Source organism: Pinus tabuliformis, chromosome X (genome assembly GCF_031772625.1).
Source record: "Pinus tabuliformis cultivar Carrire ecotype Pingquan chromosome X, CPIR1, whole genome shotgun sequence".
NCBI classification, from domain to species: domain Eukaryota; kingdom Viridiplantae; phylum Streptophyta; class Pinopsida; order Pinales; family Pinaceae; genus Pinus; species Pinus tabuliformis.
In genome coordinates, this window is record NC_142308.1 from 1,678,290,957 (window position 1) to 1,678,296,261 (window position 5,305).

Here is a 5,305-nt window from a genome sequence, read left to right on the forward strand (position 1 = left end):
TTCTATTTCTCTGTCTAGAAATACGGTTGTAGATACAAAGAAGTAATGTCTGTGGCCTATGGGTTACTATAGTGGACAAATTCTCTCTGTGTGCTCTACCTCCTGTCTCTCATGGCCCGGTTATAACACATCCCGATAGCCTACTAGTGGTTAAGTTGGACTACATCAACTCTTAACTAGAGGTACAAAATAAACTCCTCTAAAGTATTTTACATCAAAAACACATGGCTAGCCCCTTTTCCATGAATAATTGGGGTTGACGTGGCATCCTCCCGAACTATAGGTGTGAAAACAGGAAGGTCAACTTCTCAGTGGCATAACCTTTGCATACTGACTCTGATTGACGTGATTCTTACGCCGTTGGATAGTTCTCTGTGTGTAGAATTGCATGAAAAAGTGTTACACATAAGAAACAATTTTTTAACCCCAAGAAACATCGTTTGATGCCTCAAAATGCTCCAAATTGAGTCCCACCGGTAAAAATGGTCCCGTGAGCTTATTCCTCCATGTTTTCCACTCCAAATGCATCGAGATGGATGAAAAAAAATATAATGATCCTATTCAGATCAGGGTTTTACAATAAAAAATCTATGCTGGGCAAGGAAGAGAAAGCACACAGAGGGAATTTCAAGAAAAATTCTCTAAAGTTTCCAATTTTCTAGTGTCAGGGAAGGAGGTCATAATTTCAAGCATAAAAACGTTTTAGAAAGCAAAGATATTTTCCAATGTGAGCTTTCCAATCCATCAAATGTGTGTTTCAAGGTCAGCAGTGTGTGTGCGAGAGCCATGAGATTTTCCGGAGCTAGAGCAATTTACCCAGGAGAAGCCGCAAGAAGTGGGAGTTCCGAGAAGAATATCTAGAGGAAAGTGTGAGTTACTTAGAGAAGAATTTCACAATTAAGTGAAGAGTGTGAACTTCCATAAGGGAGGTTGAGTAAAATTTCCGAAAGGAGAAGGAGATTTCCTAGTTTATTATTTCTCTTGTTTATTAAGTTTCGTAGTTTTTAGAGAAGACGATCATAGCAGGACTCGAGGATTAGGATAGGTTGGATGGAGCCTCCAACTTTGGCATCTAGAAGGCCAGGATCATATTCCTTTTGGTTGAGCATGGTCTAAAGAATTTTATGGAAATATTCATAGTTGTATCAACAGATCATATCCAGTTACATGAATACAGGAAGGACATGGACAAATCCAAGAGGATGGTCCTCAACAAAGTATGGGATCATATCACCCGACATATTACAAAGAAGAGAATTGTAAAGGAGATGTGGGATGCCAGAGTCAACTATACTAGGATCCTTCTGAGAGTCAGAATATGATTCTTAAGGAGAATCATAGAATGGTCAAAATGCCAAAGGGCGAGAATGTAACATCCTACCTCACCATAATGCAAGATGTCAGAGATGAACTTGCAGTAGTTGGAAAAAGTCAGTAGATGACAATCTTGTATGTATAACTCTAAAAGGGCTTTCGAAGGAATGAAAAACTTTCATTCAAGTGATTACTAGACGGGAGAAGCTACCAAATTGGGAATGCCCGTGGAGTGACTTCACTGACATGAAATTAAAAACTGAAGGCTTCTTGAAAAATTTTGCAAGCTAGTTTATGTCTTGTGGGCAATAGATCAAAATTGCAAAAGCACATAAACTTAGAAATTTTAGTTAAGTTTTGTAGATTTAACCAGAGAAAAATAGACAACATGCAGCATCACAAAAAAACAATTTAATGACGGAGTTCACCCCTCCTGGGCTATGTCTCTGGTTCCAGCTTCCAATGTTGGCCCTTTATATTATATGCTCAAAATGTAAATTACATCAACATACAATGCTCAAATCATAAAAAATAATGCTTCCATCGTGTCTAGAACACCAACAAACCCTTGTGTAGGCTCTTCTTGGGTTCAAAAAAGCTGAAGATGGCAAAGTTAGGTCTCCTTATTCATTTCTCTGTTATCTACCCTACAAAATGACCAAATTAGCAAAACTGGTCATGTGCCTCCCCCCCCCCCCCCCCAACTCCAAAACAATTACATTTTAATAGAAATTTGCTACAGAGCATTAATAAGTGGATCCAGTGGTGGAACTGTTCGACAATTTTTTTGTAACTATGAGGTTGTGCGATTGAACCCAATGGAATCCTATCAGCCCACTAACCAAAATTTTGGCACAAATTCCAATGCTCACATGGCACCCTCCCATTGGGCCACGTGGCACCTTTTGATTGGTCAAACCAAAACATAACAACTAATAAAAAAATTCCAACCCAACCTATATGACCTACCACATGTCAACATGGGATTGGCCCGTCTGACATCCGTACTACCCAATCAGCCTACTAATGCCAACGCCATGTCACTGTACGATCTACCTAGTTAATAGTCCAGTCAACCATGCAAGTTGTTTTTTTAGCTATTTACTAAAAACTTCATAACATGATAACTTTCACATATGGTGTTGGATTGAGGTGATTCAAGCATCGTTGGAATCAAACCGACGAGATCTATAATTTGGCACTAGTTTTGAGATATTTTGAGCACTTTAATTGTTAAGCATATTTTTGATCCCCTGGATCATTCAATCAAGAGGAGTTAAGGCTCAGTCTCATCAATGGTACTACCAGTAGCAGTGGCAAGGAACCAAAGATTGAAAGAAGAAAACGTTGTTGTTTTAGGGAAGGGAGAACCAAAGAAGGGTCCCACTCAAGGACAAGAATATAAAGGAGAGATTAAAAAGAAGGACATGTCAAAGGTCAAGTGCTTTGGATGTGGTGAACTTGCTCACTATGCCAGTCAATGTCCAAAGACGAAAAAGGATAAGAAGGGGAAGACGAAAACAACTTCTACAGAGATAAAGGATTTATCTTCCAGATTAGAGGATGAATTCACACTGATAACAACAATGCCTATAAAGGGGAGCAGGATTATAGCACTCTAGTATGCCAAATTAGGTAGGATATGAGGGAGGAGTAGCAAGGAGGTCTAGATCTAGCTAAGGAGGTTTTGTTCAGTAGATCAAATCTAATTGTTATTTGTTCCTTAGTTCGATCATTACCTTTGTTATGGGAGCCCAGCAATTAATAATAGTAGGAGGATCTAAAAGTCCACAAGGCACAGTTAGATACTCGATAGATAGTTCATAGCTAGTTGCAGAGGGAGCAAGGCACATTCATTATTCAAGAGACAATTGCAGAACTAGTTGCAGTGGCATAGTAGATCTAGATAGGTCAGTTTTCTAGTTGCAAGTGCCAATAGCAGGAAATTCATGTGAATGGGGTGGTAGTGCGATTTGGCTAGTTACAGAGTGCAGGCACAGTTCCAGCCAAAGAGAGACTCTAGGAAGGGGTTTCCATCTAGAGAAGATTTCCAGCATTCCAATTAGGAATGGAACCTAATATTTCCAACAAAATAAGCAAGAACGAGTTCCATGGTGGAAGTGTTATGTAGTCTAGTAAGCCAATATATGTTGTCGGAAAGAGTGCAAGTAGTCAGGAGGTTCCGGAGATATTTTCTGGAGGTAGAACGAGTTTCCCAGTAGCGGTACTGCAAATTCCAGTTAGAAGTGCAAGTAGCAGGGAGGAGGTCGAGTTGATTTGTTGGAGGAGATCTCATAGTTTATATTCAGAGGGAAATTGAGACTAACTATTGTAGTGATAGAAATAGTGCAGAGGTATCACAAGGGCATCAACAATGTGAGATCAAAGTAACGTAATGGTAGCACATGATGATTTAGTTACATCATGTAACGGGTGAATCAAATATTGTGTGTAGTGTGGATCAGTTCAACCACAACATGTTCACATAGATTAGTAGGTGGCTAATATAATCATGAAGTCCTTAGGCAGGCAAAATTTGCTTACCTTAGAGAGAAGATGGGTATAGTGGAGAACACCTTCCTCGCTAAGAGGGAGTGTTAGTTTTTGAGTTTATGGTAGCATTGAATAGGTGTTCTACTCTCTATGATGTCTAATAGGCTAAGGAGCACAAGATCTCCAAAACCCAAAAAAGGTTTTGCAAGAAAAGACTTGGAGATTCCTCAATAAAATTAATTAGCCATAATTAAAATATTTTCTAAGTCCAACTGAGGAAAAGTAGTTAATTAAAGTGAATTAACTAAGGCAGTTTGATTTTTCTCTTAGAGAGACTTCTATTAATGAAGTCAAATTGATCTTAGCCATTAGTTGAGATGTAATCATGGTTGTAGAGACTCCAACGAGAGATTATAAGTGTAGTACGAAGGGCTTGGAGAAGACATCGAGTATTTTGAGATAGATTCAACTACCTAGTTGTAGGCATTCAGCAGGGGCATAGTTGAAGCTAGGGAAGAATTAGAGGCAAGAGTTTAGCAGAGATTCTGAAGAGATTCCCAGTGATTTTCTAATGTCAGAGTGGCAGGAAAAGGGAGGCTGAATTATTTACAAAGGAAGCCATATTCAGCTAGCGTGAGTTGCCAGTAGACAATACGAGTGGTAGAGGAGCTCGTTCAGTGAGCCAATGGACATATCTATCATATGGAGGAAGAGAAAATAAGCTAGGAGAAATTCATGAGGTAAGAATACTTGTGGGAAGGTGATTCCAGGGCTGAACAAATTTCTGGAGGCAGGCGTAGGCATTTCCAGCCAGGCAGTGCAAATAGCTAGGAGTTGTGAGTTGTTGGGAGAGAGAAAATCTAGTTCCATATGGAGATAAATAATCTTTATATTATTTTTCCACTTGAGATTTATATTTGCTGGAGGTTTTCCAGTGATAGGAAACCAAGTGTAATTTCTCCTAAATTTTTGAAGATAATAATAAAACCCTCATCTGTTGCATTCGTTTTCCCTTAGGTTTTTCCAAGGACAATTGTCCAAAAACAACAATGTCATATTTTTAGGTGTATCCACATATTATTCAATTCCAGTTTTTGTATTCCACAACATTTTTAATTGTGTAGATTGGAATAGTGATTTAATTTTTATTTTTCGTAAATTTAATTACAAAAGAGAAATAATTTGCAGTAGATAAAAGATTCAATTCCATATTATTGTAATCGTGGATTTTTCACATAGGGTATTCATTATCCATTATAAAGAAATATGATGGGGAGCCTTGAATTAGCATTTACAATAGGTTAGAACCATGCAGATAACATGATTCCAGCCTACCCTCCCTATTTGTTGAAGATTTGAGGCAAGATTTTTGTCCATCTATAATTTTTCCAACTAGCAACATGTGACCATTATCTACAAAATGCATAATATTCTTAATAAACATGCAACCTCATAAAATAAACATTGTTGATCCAATAATCTAAACTAAAAAATATTA